General features: G+C 36.7%; 1 protein-coding gene across 18 annotated transcripts in view; it reads right to left on the bottom strand.

Annotated features, from left to right (window-relative positions):
- ZNF644 (zinc finger protein 644) overlaps positions 1-17450 on the bottom strand; it is a 101665-nt gene that overhangs the window by 67541 nt on the left and 16674 nt on the right. The window lies entirely within an intron of this gene.

Raw genomic sequence — 17450 nt, 5'->3', positions numbered from 1 at the left:
TCCTGGATCATCTGGGTGGGTCCTAACTACAATCACATGTATTCTTATAAAGAGGGAGACGAGGAAATTTCACTATACACAGAGAATGCAAGGACAGAAAAGAGAGAGATAATATTGGCCTTGAAGATTGAACTCATAGTCAGGAATGTGAGTAGCCACCAGAAATTTAGAGAGGCAAGGGATAGAGCCTCCCCTAGAATTTCTGGAGAGAATAACACCGCTGACACCTTGATTTCTGCCCAGTGATACCAATTTCAGACTTCAGGCTTTTAGAATTGCCAGACAGTAAGTTTATTGTTTAAAGGTTGTGGTAATTTGTTAGAACAACAGTAAGAAATGACTATACTGATGATGGTAGGTTCTCTAGGAAATAAACCAGAAGCACTACATAAAAGGTGTTATGAACTGATTATTCATATGTTGAAACCCTAGTTCCCAATGTGACTGCATTTGCAGAAAGGGCCTTCAAAAAGGTTAACTGAGGTTAAATAAGGACATAAGGATGGGGCCCTAATCCAATAGGATTGGTGTCCTTATAGGAAGAAAAAGACACATGCACAGAGGAAATGCCATGTAAGGACACAGGATGCATGCATAGAGGAAATGCCATGTAAGGACAGAGAAAGAAAATAGCCATCTTGAGAAGAGAGAAGCCTCAAATAAACCTAACACCTTAATCTTGGACTTGTAGCCTCCAGAACTGTGAGAAAATAAATTTGTTGCTCAAGCCACCAAGTTGGTGATATTTTGTTATTGTAGCCCTAGCAGACTAATACAAGGATATACACGTTTGCACAACAGTGTGAATGCACTTGATGCCACTTACCTATACTTTAAAATGCTTTAAATGTTAAACACAATACCAAGACAGTAACCTTTGACTTTAGTTCTTTTTTATTTTATTCTGTAATATTTCAAAGTCTGAGGGGAAAAAACCTTGTAATTGCATTTGTTCCCCAGAGAGCCAAACTAAGTCACTGTAAACACTATATTTTTAAATGGGGAATTTATAATGAAGTTTGATAGGAAGTACTTTTTAAATCCATACCGAAAAAGTATAATTAGGATATTGTTTAGTTGAGTGTGGGACACAATGAGAAAACTACAGATCGATATACCTGGATGAATACTAAGCAAAAATCCTCAACAAAATACTAAAAACCAAAGTTAACACATTAAAAGAATTCTACACATTGACCACGGTGGATTTATTCCTGGAATGCAAGAATGGTTCAACAAATGAAAATCAATGGAATACACCTTATTAACAGAATGAGGGACAGAAACCACATGATCATCTCAATTGGTGCAGAAAAAGCATCTGTCAAAACCCAACACCTTTTCATGATAGAAACACTCAACAAACTAGGAATAGAAGAAAACTACCCTCAACATAATAAATGCCGTAAGTGAAAGGCTCACAGCTAGCATCACACTCAATAGTGAAAGATGTAAAGATTTTATTTTCCTCTAAGATTAAGAAGGAAGGGTGCCTATTCTTTAAAAAAAAAAAAAAAAAAAAAATTTTTTTTTTTTTAATGAGGCGCCTGGGTTGCTGGTTTAAGCCTCTGCCTTCGGCTTAGGTCATGATCTCAGGGTCGTGGCTCTCCACTCAGCAGGGAGCCTTTCTCCCCCACCTCCTCTGTCTGCCTCTCTGCCTGCTTGTGATCTCTGTCAAATAAATAAAATATTAAAAAAAAAAGATTTTGTTTTTAAATAATCTCTACACTCAATGTGGGGCTCTAACTCACAACTCTGAGATCAAGAGTACCTACTCTTGCTACTTCTATTCAACATGGTACTGACGTACTAGTCAGGGCAAACAGATAGGAAAAAAGAAGCAAATGATCTCCAAATTAGAAAGGAAAAAGTAAAATTATCTGCTGACAACATGACCTTTTAGGTAGAAGATATTAAAGAGTCTTAAAAAATTTACTCTAATAAATGATTTCAGCAAAATTTCAGAATATCAGCAATGTGAAGATCAGTTGCATTTCTATATACTAATAATGACCAAACTGGACAACAAAATTATGAAAATCTCATTTACAGGGGTGTCTGGGTGGCTCGTCTGGTTGTGTCCAACTCTTGGTTTCAGCTTAAGTCTCGATCTCAGGGTGGTGAGATCAAGCCCCAGGTGAGGCTCTGTGCTCAGCAGGGAGTCTGCTTCCCCTCATCCTTTCCTTCCCTTTGCTTGTGTGCATGCACTCTCTCTCTCAAAAGAATAAACACATCTTCAAAAAAATTAAAAATAGAATTGCCCTATGATCAAGCAATCCCAATTCTGGGTATATATCCAAAAGAATTCTAAGTAGGATCTCAAAGTCAGATTTACATACCCATGCTCACTGTAGGATTATTCACAAGTCAAGTGGAAGAAGCAAGCTGAAAGTTCACAGACAGAGGAATAGGTAAGGGAAATGTGATATATACATGAAGCACTGGAATGGAATACTGTGCAGCCTTTAAAAATAAAGTAATCCGATCACAAGTCACATTAAGGATGAACGTTGAGAACATGACACTAAGTAAAATAAGCCAACCACAAAGGACAAACGTTGTATGATTCCACTCATATCAAGTATTTACAGTAGTCAAAATCACAGAAAAAAGTAAAAAGGTTGCTAACCAAGGGTTGGAAGTGAGGGAGTGATAAAATTAGAGTTTAATGGGTACAGAGTTTCAGTTTTGCAAAATAGGAAGTTCTAGAGATCTGCTGCACAACATGTGAATATCCTTAACACTACTGAACTGTACACTAGAATGGTTAAGATGGTAAACAATCTTTTTAATACCATTTAAAAAATAAGTACCAAGAAAAAAAAATACATGTAAGGGCCAACATAGATTAACAGGGACTGAGTTTGCCCACCATCTGAAAACCCTAAAAAACCAGACCTATATATGAAATGACAGTTTTCAGATACCAGATAGGCAAATACAGAGGGTGAACCCCAAGAGAAAGAAATAGATCAGGTAAATAAACCCTCCAACGATCCCAACTTACTATAGACCCTCACCTGGGGATGGATACCCAGACAGAATCTGGTGGCTTCTGAGTTGAGGAGACTTAACTGGAAGTCCAAAGCTAAGACAGGTAGGGACTGCAGGGCAGAGTACTAGAGAAGACAACTGCACAGAGCGAGAACACCCCCGTATTATTAAAATAAGCCCAAGGCCAAGGAAAGAGCCACTCAAAAGGATGACAAGGATTATTGCCCTAGTCTCACACAAAGCCAAAAATAAGACCTGTTTCCTTCAGATAGAGTGGAAAAACCTCTTAATTCAGGTAGCACTGACTAGAGTAACCTTAGACTAAATGCTTTTGAAAGACAGACCCAAAAGGGGAATGAGGCTCAGAAGGGAAGAATCACAAAAAGGCATGAGGAAACTTTCAGGTGTGATAAATGTATTATCTTGTTTGTGTGGTGATAGCTTCCCAAGTGTATACTATCTATACCTCAAAACTTATACTGTCCAGTTTGTACTTCACTACATGTCAATTATTTCTCAATAAATCCAATTTTAAAACCTCAATTAAAACAAAACAACCCAATCAAAAAATAGGCAGAAGATTTGAAGCCACAAATCTTTTGGTGAAATCTTTCACCAAAGATATACAAGTGTTAAGTACATGAAAATACACTCACTATCGCTTTTCATTAGAAAAGTCAAACTTAAGCCATAATGAATTATCACTACACAACTACAACAATGGCTCAAATTAATAAGACCAACCATACCACATGCTGGTAAATGTGTGAAGGAACTGAAACTCTCATACACTCATACAAGAAGATAAATGGTACAACTACTTCGTAAAAAGTAGTTTTGACATTTTTTTAAAATGTCAAATATACACTTACTACATGTATGATCAGTCATTCCACTCTCCTACATATTTACCCAAAGAAATGAAAGCATATGTTCATATAAAAACTTACATACAAATGTTCTTTATTTGTAATAGCCAAAAGCTGAAGGAAAAAACATCCATGAACATGTGAACCCTTACATTATAGCTTTATAATGGAAAAAGAGTGAACTAATGATACATGCAATGTGAATGAACCTGAAAATAACTATGATGAGTAAAAAAAATGTAGACAAAAAGATTATATACTGCATAAGGGGAGAAGCAATAAGTATTAAAACTAAAAAGGGGCACAAGGAAAGTTTTGAGGGTAAAGGATACGTTTATTATCTTGATTGTGGTGATGGTTTCATGGGTGTATATAGATTCATATTATACACACAAAACAAGATTTATTATATGTCAAATATACTTCAACAAATCCACTTAAGATCACAATATGCAAATATTAATAAACTTGGGAAAACAATGAAATCTCAAATTAAAGAAGTTAGAGTAATAATAATGAGCACAAAAAGAATACTGTCATTTATAACCCAAAGAGAACAGATGCAAAAAATCACTCGTCTTTCAACACCTATCACTGGTACTACAATTACTCTACAATTGGTAATTCAATGCATGAGCAATGCTTCCAAAATATCATCAGATATATCCTACAAAACAAATATAACTAGAGTCATATGGACCTCCAAACAGATTGATGTATTTAATTTATACCAGCCTCAACTTCTATACTCAAACACAATTCCTACTAAAATATGATAGTGCTCAAACTAGAACATAGAAATGAGCTTTACAGCATGAATCAAAAAATCTGTCTGCAAAAATAGCCCCAATTCTACACTACTCCATTATTGGCAATGAGGCTTTGCAGTTTCGCACATCAAGAGGCAGAGTGGTTCCCCCTACCCTTTAACTCTAGGCTTCCTTTTAAAGAAGACCAATAGAATGCAATGCATGTCAGTTTGCCAATTCTGAGTTAGACCTCAAGAGACCTTGCAGGCTTCTGCTCTTGGAATCCTGCTACCACCATAAGAAAAAGCCCCGTCTAATCTGCTGCAGGAAACAAGACAGCCCAAATGTCCCACCACAGGCCATCCTAAAGAACCCAGCCAAGAGCAGCAAAGCCACCCTCCTGAACTGCTGCTAACTGCAGACCCATAAACGAGCCCAGCCAAGACCAGAAATACTTCCCAGCTGACTCACAGACTTATTTTAATAATAAACACGTTGGTTTAAAACAACGTTTTAAGTAGTTTTAGAGTAGTTTTAGAGTAGTTTCTTACACAGTAATAGCTAACTGATACAACTTTATACTAAAGATAGCATATTAAATTATCCCTATCCCAAGAAGAATAAGTTTAGATTAACAATTGGTCTAGATCTTAATTTTTGAAAACAAGGGAAAAAAGACATAAAAGTCTATTTTACTGTTTTATTAGCAGTAACTCTACAAACATTTTGTCAGTTTGTTAATCTCAAGAGACATATAAACTGAGCAAAATCATTTTTTACAAGTAATGTTACCAGTCAACTATTTTTTTTATGAAATTCTGTTCTTAGACAGCTTTACCAGATTCAACCATATAATGAAAATTTTCAGGATACTCCAAAAATCTATGAAAACTATTATAGAGCAATCTGTTATCTCACCTAACATTCCTTTTCCTATTTATGTTAATAGTACCCTGACTGCCCATTAATAAAACACTCTTACTCAGCTGTTACAATGGTACCCATCACACAGCCCTGAACGGAGGAATGAACAAGTGACACCCATGCTGATGAGAATTCCTCAGGTAGCCACAGTAATTTGTTCATGGATGAGAATGTAGGCCAGAGTAGGAAATTAAAAATCCTTCTCAGGATGTCTGCAAGTACTAGGAAAGGTATACTCTTCAGTGGAAATAACAGCTAGGAGAATTATGTATGTCAGAGCAGTCAGTAGCTATCTCTGCCACCTCCTAACATAATTAGGAATGAAGCCACCACAGAAAAAACCCATGGCTTATATCTCAAGCCATGAGATATAAACATTATCACAATGATATGCACCTATCAATCCAAACATGTCTGAAATAATTGCAGTTAATAGCAGAATATTCAAGTACTTATCAATCCTTCTACTGAAACCTATTAGAGAAACTGAACAAAATATTAAAAACAGTCACCAAAAAGGCACCGAAAAGCTGACACAACAGTAAAGAATGACCAGGCCAGGATCGAAGATGGAAACCTATAGATAAAAACTCAGCACCCTGGCATGCCTGGGTGGCTCAGTTGGTTAAGTGGCTGCCTTCAGCTCAGGTCACAATCCTGGGGTCCTGGGAATGAGACTCCCTTTAGGATCCCTGCTCAATAGGGAGTCTGCTTCTCCCTCTCCCTCTGTCCTCTTCCACCCCCATCCCCTCCCCTGCTCATGCTCACTATCTCTCTAATAAACAAACAAAATCTTAAAAAACAACAACAACCCAGCACCCAAGGATACTTTTGCCTAGAAAGTTTGTTTTGCCAATCCAGATGAGGCAGCTGAGAAACTGATGGTTATTTCTAACATTGTTACAGAGTTAAGGGAACCAAAAGGGGAATGCAAGGTTCAGAAATGATGGGAATCATGCTAACTGCTGCCCACTATTTGAGCTGAGACCCCAAAGGACTAACCTCTAGTGAGCCAGAAATAAACAAGTCCTTGCATGTATGGCAGCCCTACCTAAAGATATTTGGGTGAAAAAATAAACTCAATCCCTAAAATTTAATTAAAGTAATCCCAGACTGCTGGAGATCCCATACAATACAAGTAATGGTTGACATTACTTTCTACGGTGCAAACAAAAATCATCTCTGGAAAAAGATATTACCATAGGGCTCAGAACTTAAGCTTGGAAAGGCAGCTGAAAATTTAAATGGAAATTTAAATGAAAGAATATGGCAGTAAGAACCAGAGAAGCAAACAAAAATTCTCAGTATAAATTTTGCCCAAATGACTGGATGACTGATAAATTACGTATGCACAAAGAACAACTGAAGGGTCAAGGGGAAAAAGTTAGCAGAGGTCAGTATATTTACACTTGAAAAACGGAGCTGTACTATTGATGCTTTTTCAACAGCATGAATTTCTCATGCTGTTGGGCAAGAGAAAGTTTGGGCAACAGAAAGCTGAAGCCTTATAAGGCTGAAGTGCCAGAGAACAGAACTCAAGACCAAGGGAACAACAGGGAAATTAGTGGCATCTCTAGGAGCAAGAAAATCACAGAGCAAGCGTCAAAATCAGACTATAAATTTCACCCAACAATTCCCAGAAGAACATTAAAAGAAAGCAGAGTCACTAAACATATTCATAATGTCCAGTTTTCAAGCAAAATTATATCATACAAAAAGAAACAGTAAACTGTGATCCATACTCGGGAAAAAAGTGGGAGTCAATAGTTAGTGATCCCGAGTATCCTGAATGTCAAGGTTAACATATAAAGAATTCAAAGCAGCTTTTCTAACTGTATTACAAATATTAAAAGAAAATAAATTCAGGGACGCCTGAGTGGCTCAGTCAGTTAAGCAACTGCCTTCAGCTCAGGTTATGATCCCAGGGTCCAAGGATTGAGTCCTGCATTGGGTTCCCTGCTCAGTGGGGAGCCAGCTACTCCCTCTACCTGTTCTGCCTGCTGCTCCCCCTACTTGTGCTCTCTCTCTCTCTGAAAAATGAAGAAGGTCTTTTAAAAAAAAATAAACAAAAAAAGAAAATAAATTCAAAGATTGATAGAAACCATAAAGAAAAAGTTGAAAGGTAAAATAACTGAAATAAAAAAATCAACAGAGGGGGGTGATTAGAGGCAGAAAAATAATCAGTGAGCTTGAAATATGGCAATAAATTACTGTCCAGAGAACAGAATAAAATGAATGAAGAAAAAATTACCAGTCTCAGAGACCAGTAGGACAATCAGGCAGTCCAACATTAATATAACCCAACTCAACACTGACATACAAGCTGCAACAGAAGAGAATAATAAAGGTTCAAAATAATGTTTGTTGAGGAAATAATAACCAAAAACATCTCAGATGAAAGAAAACATTAATTTATAGATCCAAGAATCTCAACAAACCCAAGTAGGATAAATATCAAGAACCATTTCTACACACATATCATAGTCAGACTGTTAAAGGCTGAAAAAACCTTGAGAGCAGCCAGGGAAAAATGGATACATATAGGAAATGATAATGACAACACAAGTAATGGCTGACATCATCAGAAAAAAATGGGACATACTAGAGCAACACCTTCTATATCCTGTAATAATTTCCTTCAAAATTAAGGTGAATAAAAAAAGATTATTTTCAGATAAAAATACCTTTGTGAGATTTGTGGCTACAGACAAAATAATAAAAAAAAAAAAAAAAAGATGGAGGGAGGAAAGAATAAAAAGACAGCAAGAGGGGCGCCTGGGTGGCTCAGTGGGTTAAAGCCTCTGCCTTCGGCTCAGGTCATGATCCCAGGGTCCTGGGATCGAGCCCCGCATTGGGCTCTCTGCACCTCAGGGAGCCTGCTTCCTCCTCTCTCTCTGCCTGCCTCTCTGCCTGCTTGTGCTCTCTGTCTCTCAAATAAATAAATAAAAATCTTAAAAAAAAAAAAAGACAGCAAGAAAGGTTAAAAAAAGAACATAACAGAATAGAAAGCACATCAGATTGCACATATATGCCCCAGTACATCAATAATCACAAGAAATCTAAATAAACTTTATACTGTAAGTAAAAGATGAACTGTTGATCAGATTGAAAGAAAAACTGATATGGTGGATACATGAAACAATTCTGAAACAAAAAGGCACAGAAAAACTTAAAGGATGGGGGGGGATGAACCACTCAAACACTAACTATAAGGACCGTGTAGCTATATTGTTATTAATTAAGGCAGACTGCAAAGCAAAGAGAATTACTAAAAACAATGAGAAATAATGATGATAAAATGTTCAACTCATCAGAAACATTTCAGGAACAATTCTAAATTTGCAAAAATGGGCAGTAACACAAGAAAGATAAATCCATAATAACAGTAGAAAATTTTAACACATCTCTAATTAGCCAACATGCTGCAATTAAATTGGTGGGAATGTAGAAGTTTTAAACAACATACTTAACAAAACTGACTTGACACATATATAAATACCATACCCATTTTGTACTGCAAAACACATTCTTTTCAAATATACACAAAATATTTATAAAATCTGGCCAATAAATATATAAAAAGGTACAATCACATTTGGAATCAGGGAAATAGGAAATAAAAACACTACACATCCATTAAAATTGCTAAAATTAAAGATTAACAATACAAAATGTTGGTGAAGGTGTTGGTGAAGATGAAGTGCAAAAGTGTTAATGAGATTATAAATTGTTACAAAACACTTTGGGAAGGAAGTTTTTAATATCTTCTGAAATTAACACAAATACACTCTAAAACTAGGCTATTTAACTCCAAAAAATTTACTAAATATAAATGTGTGCATATATGCACTAGAGACACGTACAAGGAAATACACAGTAGGATTATTCATGAAAGCCTAAACAGTAGAAACAATCCAAATTTCCATCACTAACAGAATGAATAAATTGTGGGCTATTCATATAATGTCCCCTATGATACAGGCACACCTCAGAGACAGCGTGGGTTCAGTTCCACACTGCCACACTACAGCAAAACTGTAATAAAAGCAAGTCAAATTAATTTTTTGGTTTCCTACTACATATAAAAGTGTGTTTACAATATACTATAGTCCATTAAGTGTGCAATAGCAGTATGTCTTCTAAAAAGCATATACATTAATTTTAAAATATTTTATTGCTAAAAAATACTAACCATTTTCTGGATTATCAGAGAGTCAATCTTTTTGCTGGTCTTGCCTCAATGTTGATGGCGGCTGACTAATTAGGGTGGTGATTCCTGAAGTTGCTTAACTGAAATTGCTTAACTGAAGATTAGAGTGGTTGTGGCAATTTCTTAAAAATAAGAAAACAATGAAGTTGGCCACAACTACTTCATTGTTTTCTTATTTTTAAGAAATTGCCACAACCACTCTCGTCTTTCATGAACTATTTCACTGTAGCATGTGATGCTGTTTGATAACATTTTACCCAGAGTAGAACTTCTTTCAAAATTAGAGCCAAATCCTCTCAAACCCTGATGCTGCTTTATCAACTAAGTGTGTATGTTATATGTATTTCCTTTGTTATCGTTTCAACAGTCTTCACAGTATCATCACCAGGAGCAGATTCCATCTGAAGAAAGCATTTTCTTCTTCACTCATCCTATGAAGCAACTCTTCATCAGTTCAAGCTTTATCATGAGATTGCAGCCATTCAGTCACATCTTCAAGCTCCACTTCTAGTTCTCTCGTTGTTTCCACCACATCTGCAGTTACTGCCTCCACTGAAGTTCTGAACCTTCCAAGTCATCCATAAGGGTTGAATTCAACTTCTTCCAAATTCCTATTCATATCTTTATTTTGATCACTTCTCATGAATTAAGAATGTTTTTAATGGTATCTAGAACGATGAATCCAGGTTTTCTTTTTTCAAGATTTTATTTGAGAGAGTGTGTGAAAGAGAGCATGAGCAGAGGGGAGAACAGAGGGAGAGGGAGAAGCAGCCTCCCTGCTGAGCAGGGAGCCCCATGTGGGACTCAATCCCAGGACTCTGGGATCATTACCTGAGCTGAAGGCAGTTGCTTAACTGACTGAGCCACCCAGGTATCCCTGAATTTATTTTAACATTTGTAATATAGTTAGAAAAGCTGCTTTGAATTCTTTATATGCTAACCTTTGCATTCAGGGTACTCAGGATCAATATCTACTGACTGAAGGCAGTCACTTAACTGAGTCACCCAGGTGCCCTGAATCCTGGTTTTTAATTTACTTGGTCCACATCTATCAGGAGTCACTATCTATGGCAGCTACAGTCTTACAAAATGTACTTCTAAAACAACAAGGCTTGGAAGTTGAATTTACTTCCTGATCCATGGGCTGCAGAATAGATGTTGGGTTAGCAGGCATGAAAACATTCACCTCACTGTACACCTTTGTCAGAGCTCTTAATGAAGTGCACACTGTCAGTGAGAGGTAATATTTACAAGGGAATCTTTTTACCCAAGCAGTAGGTCTGAAGAGTAGGCTTAAAATAGTCAGCGAAACAGTTATAAAAAGATACGCTATGAATCAGGCTTTGTTATCTTATTATACAGCACAGGCAGAGCAGATTTAGCACAATCCTTAAGGGCCCTAAGATTTTTATAATGGTAAATGAGCACTGGCTTCAACTTAAAGTCACCAGCTGTATTAACCCCCCAACAAGAGTCAGCCAGCCCTTTGAAACTTTGAAGCTAGGCACTGGCTTTTCCTCTCTAACTATGATAGTCCTATATGGCATCTTCTTCCAATATAAGGCTGCTTTGTCTACTCTGAAAATCTGTCATTTAGTGTAGCCATCTTTGTTAATTATCTGAGCTAGATATCTTCTGAAGAACTTGCTGCAGATTCTCATCATCACTTGCTGCTTCATCTTGCCCTCTTATGTTCTAAAGGTTTCTTTCCCTAAACCTTGTAAACCAAACTGCTAGCTTCAAACAGTTTTTCTGCAGCCTTCCCCCTCTCTTAGCCTTCACAGAACTGAAGAGAGTTAGGGCCTATTGCTCTGGATTAGGCTATGGCTTAAGGGAATGTTGTGCCTGGTTTGATCTATCCAGACCACTGACATGTTCTCCACATCAGCAATTAGGCTATTTCACTTTCTCATCATTCATGTGTTCACTAGTGTAGCACTTATGATTTCCTACAAGAACTTTTCCTTTGCACTCATACCTTGACTAACTGGTGCAGGAGGTTTAACCCTCAGGCCTTATCTCACCCTTTGACATGCCTTCCTTACCAAGCTTAATCATTTCTAGCTTCTAATTTAAAGTGAGAGACGCACGACTCTTCTTTTCACTTAAAAACTTAGAAGCCATTATAGGGTTCTTAATTGGCTTAATTTCAACACTGTCTCTCACGGAATAGGGAGGCCCAAGTCAAAGGAGAGAGACAGGGAAACAGCCAGTCAATGGAGGAGTCAGAACACACAACACATTTACTAAGTTTGCCATCTCATATGGCTGTGGTTTGTGGCATACCAAAACAATTACAATAGTAGCATCAACAATCACTGATCACAGATCACCATCAGAAATAAAAAAGTTTGAAATGTCACAAGAATTACCAAAATGTGACAAAAAGACATGAAGTGAGCAACTACTGTTGGAAAAATGGCACCAAAAGACTTGCTAGATACAGGGTTGCCACAAACCTTAAATTTGTAAAACAAAACAAAACAAAAAACACCATTTGCAAAGCTCAACAAAGTGAAGTGCAATAAAATGAGGTATGCCTGCACAGCCATGAAATTGAATGAACTATACTTACACACAAAAATAGACATGAATCTTACAAACAATGCTGAAAAAGCCAAGATCCATTTATATAAATTTCATTAATAGGAAAAAATACATAGTTCAAAAAGTAGCAAAAATATACAAAAAGGTGGCTACCATAAAAGGTTTGATGGTTGTCTCCCAAGGACAGAGGTGGAGGTCTGATTGGAAGGGAAAAGAATGGAGGAACTGCCAATGTTTTAATTCTAAGGTTGGTTAAGCAGGTACACACTTTTGAACTCTGAAGTTTTATATTTCTTACCATGCATTATTCTGAGTATTTTTTCCACATTAAAAACATTTCAAAATTAAAAATACAGATGTTTTGATTTGTATTTCCCTGATGCCGAGTGACGTGGAGCACTTTTTCATGTGTCTGTTGGCCATCTGGATGTCTTCTTTGCAGAAATGTCTGTTCATGTCCTCTGCCCATTTCTTGATTGGATTGTTTGTTCTTTGGGTGTTGAGTTTGCTAAGTTCCTTATAGATTTTGGATACTAGCCCTTTATCTGATATGTCGTTTGCAAATATCTTCTCCCATTCTGTCAGCTGTCTTTTGGTTTTGTTAACTGTTTCCTTTGCTGTGCAAAAGCTTTTGATCTTGATGAAATCCCAATGTGGTATATATACACAATGGAATACTATGCAGCCATCAAAAGAAATGAAATCTTGCCATTTGCGACGACGTGGATGGAACTAGAGCGTATCATGCTTAGTGAAATAAGTCAATCGGAGAAAGACAACTATCATATGATCTCCCTGATATGAGGACATGGAGAAGCAACATGGGGGGGTAGGGGGATAGGAGAAGAATACATGAAACAAGATGGGATTGGGAGGGAGACAAACCATAAATGACTCTTAATCTCACAAAACAAACTGGGGGTTGCTGGGGGGAGGTGGGATTGGGAGAGGGGGAGGGGGCTATGGACATTGGGGAGGGGAGGCGAACCATAAGAGACTATGGACTCTGAAAAACAACCTGAGGGTTTTGAAGGGTCAGGGGTGGGAGGTTGGGGGAACAGGTGGTGGGTGATGGGGAGGGCACGTTTTGCATGGAGCACTGGGTGTTGTGCAAAAAGAATGAATACTGTTACGCTGAAAAAAAATAAATAAACAGTTATGTTTCCTGTTAAAAAAAAAAAAAAAAAAATACAGATGTTTAAGGTTTTAAATTTTCCCCTAAGCACTAGCATTACCTTATAGTATTTTGTTTTTATTTTAATTAAAATTACACAAATGCCTATTTTAAGAATCAAACAAGGCTTGTATGAAAACTAGCACTACCCACCACCTCTTCTCTAACCATCCCTCCCCCACCTGATTTCTAAACAATTTGGTTATCCTGGTTTTTCATTCTGGATCTAACTGCCTCCTATATAAGAGAATGAATTAACTCTCGAATTCATCTATATTTTCTATAATCTCCTCAAACCCCTACATGAGGATGGCTGGCTGACTTTATCACAAAAGTGTAAAAGAAATTCAGTGGGGGCAAAAAAGTCTTTTCAACAACTGGTGCTGGAGCAACTGAATATACAGAGAGGAAAAAAAAAAGAATACCAATTTAAATCTCACACTCTATACCTATATTAATTTAAAATGGATTATAGATTTAAATGTTAAATGTAAAACTATTAATCCTGTAGAAGATAGAAATCGTCAGTATCTAGACCTAGGAAAGGAATTCTTAGAAATAACACCAAAAGTATCATCCATAAAAGAAAAAAATAAACTGGACTTCATCAAAGCAAAAATCTTTTATTTACTCTGTGAAAGATCCTGTTAAGAGGATTAAAAAACAAGTGACAGAGTTGGAGAAAATGTAAACTACATACCGAGACTCTAAAATTGAACCCTTGAAACTCAAAAGTAAGACTAACAAAAATGTCAAAATAAGGACATTTGAAAATCATCACCTCCATTAAATCAATAAGAACAATGGCAAAAAAAAAAAAAAAAAAAAAAAAAAGAGTCAGCATTTTCCAAATGAGAAATTAACCAAAGTCTTGCCGCAATCTGGGGAGAACTTATTCAAGAAAGATGGTTAAATCTTTAAGACCAGCAAACTTTGTAGCATTTTATTTTGTCCTATTCCCATCCTGCCACTGCAGCTCTATAGCAGCTTTGAAACTCAACAGTCCACAAACCTGGTGAAAACTAATAGCCTGGCAGCTATACGGGGGAAAGGGGAAGGCAGAAGATGATGATATCACCTCTACTACATTCCCAGAGGACTGTCATTATTTGACATGTTTGGTGGTTTCTTGGAAGACCCCACTCCTAAAGTTATCTTAATTTGACCTCAGAGCTCACCCAATGCAAAAATAAAAAAAAGCAAAACTTTTCCCCAAGGGTGTTTGTCAAAAAAACTATCAGAGGCAATTGTTTCGTATTATAGCTGACCAAGGCAGTAGATAAGAGCTGAGACAAATAACAGGCTAACCAAAGAGCTTAAAAAGAAAAACCAGGCACTAAGAAAAGCTGCAATACATTACTGAGCATCTAGATGGTCACTGTAAGCACAGCGATGTGCATATGCTCAGGAAAGGCCTAAGAAGGCCCTAAGCACTCACCTCTGGCTAACCAGAGGCTTTGTACAAGCAGTAAGTGAAGAGGAAGGCAAAGTTATAAAATTCCATTCTGAAGGTTGAGACTGGGAGATATCAGGCATTTAAGGACATCTCTGTCGAATTATTAGACCACTAAGCTAACTGAATAGAAACTTTAGTGGCCAACCATGATAAAGAAAACAGATTTGACAGAATTCATTTTAAAAAATCTGTTTATTAGTTCAATAAACAAACAACATACAGTAACAACAACAAGCACTGAGAAGGGGAGAATCAGATTATCAAAGGTGCCACATTATTTAAAATGTAGTTTTCAACAAAAAAATGGTAAGACATAAATATGAGAAAGAATGGCTCATACACACATGGGAAACAAACAAAAAGCAGTCAACAGAAAGTGTCTGAGAAAACACAGACATTAGACTTACTAGCCAATATTCACAAATCACTTACTTAAAACATGTTCAAAGAACTAAAGGAAATCTAACAAACTAAAGAATGAGATGGTGTCCCACAAACAGAAAACAGAGAGAAAGAGATCATGAAAAAGAGTGAAACAGAACTAGAGTTGGAAAGCAAAAAAATGTAAATAAAATTTAAAATTCACTATAAGTTTTCAGCAGCAGATATGAGCAGGCAGAAGAAAGATTCATTGCATCTGAAGATTGAGATTATCTACTCTGAAAACAAAAACAAATGAAGAAGGAAAAAAAAAAAAGAGGAGTCTAAGATACCTGAGGGACACCATTAAACATGCCAACATACATGTAATAGGAGTCTCAGAAATAGAGGGAAGGGGCGCCTGGGTGGCTCAGTGGTTTAAGCTGCTGCCTTCGGCTCAGGTCATGATCTCAGGGTCCTGGGATCGAGTCCCACATCGGGCTCTCTGCTCAGCGGTGAGCCTGCTTCCCTCTCACTCTCTCTGTCTGCCTCTCTGCCTACTTATGATCTCTCTCTGTCAAATAAATAAATAAAATCTTTAAAAAAAAAAAAAAAAAAAAAAAGAAATAGAGGGAAAAGGGCAGAAAAATAGCTGAATAAATGGTCACTGAAAATTTCCCTAAATTTAATGACAAATATTACCCTAACATCCAAAAAGCTTAAGGAACTAATATAAACTCAAAAACCAGAGAATCAAGAATCCTGAAGGAAGCCAACAGATAAGTGACTTGTCACATATAGAGATCCTCCATAAAATTAATAGTTAATTTCTCATCAGAAACCATGGAAGCCAAAAGGCAATAGGAAGACAGATTCAAAGTACTGAAAAAATAATACCGTCAACCACAAATTCTTTACTAAAATGAAAGTGAAGGGGCACCTGGGTGGCTCAGGGAGTTAAGCCACTGCCTTCGGCTCAGGTCATGATCTCAGGGCCCTGGGATCGAGTCCCACATCGGGCTCTCTGCTCAGCGGCAAGCCTGCTTCCCTCTCTCTCTCTCTCTCTGCCTGCCTCTCTATCTACTTGTGGTCTCTCTCTGTCAAATAAAAAAATAAAAAAATAAAATGAAAGTGAAGTAAGACATTCACAGATAAGCAAAAATTGACCGAACTTATTGCCACAAGACCTGCTACACAAGAAATACTAAAGGGTGAAATGAAAGGCCACTAGACAGTAACTTGAATCTACCTGAAGAATAAAGAGCACAGGGAAGGTAACTGAGTAGGTAAATATGTAAGACAGTACAATTTTTAATTTTGTGACTTTTTCCTTTTGACTTAAAAGACATACAGAGACATCATTTGCATGACAAAATAGCACAAAGGAAAGAGAAGGAATGGAGTTATACAAGAGCAAAATTATTGTATATTATTGAAATTGATATTAATCTGAACTAGACTGAAATAAGTTATTAACTGCAATTCCCAGGACAACCACAATGAAAAAAATATACAGTGAAAAAAAGATTTAAATGGTACTAGAAAACAATCTATTTAGTACAAAGGAAGGCAATGGTAAAGGAATAAAAGAACAACATAAAAAAATCTTAAGACACAGAAAACAACAAAATAGCAGACATAAATTCTCCCTTATCAGTAACTACATTAAATGCAAATTAATTGGGCATTCCAATCCAAAACCAGTGACTGATAGAATGGGTAAAAAAACACAATCCAATTAGATGTTATCTAAAAGAGATACACACACACAAAAAATAATAAAAAGAGACAGACTATAGGTTCAAAGACACTTTAGATTCAAATAAGCTGAAAGTAAAAGGATAGAAAAAGATTTACCAAGAAATCTGTAACCAAAAGAAAGCTGGAGTCAGACACAATAGATATTAAGGAAAAAAGTGTTACTAGAGACAGAGAAGGACATTTTATAAAATAAAAGGATCAATTCATCAAAGATTATTTATCAACTATAAACATATATGCTCCTAACAATAAAGACTCAAAACACATGAAACCGAAACATATAAAATTGAAAGTAAAAATAGACAACAGATAAAAACAAGTAACAATAGGGGCGCCTGGGTGGCTCAGTGGGTTAAAGCCTCCGCTTTCCGCTCAGGTCATGATCCCAGGGTCCTGGGATTGAGCC

The sequence above is a fragment of the Meles meles genome, chromosome 1 (assembly GCF_922984935.1).
Source record: "Meles meles chromosome 1, mMelMel3.1 paternal haplotype, whole genome shotgun sequence".
Classification (NCBI taxonomy): Eukaryota; Metazoa; Chordata; class Mammalia; order Carnivora; family Mustelidae; genus Meles; species Meles meles.
This window is presented reverse-complemented; position numbering and strand designations above follow the sequence as displayed.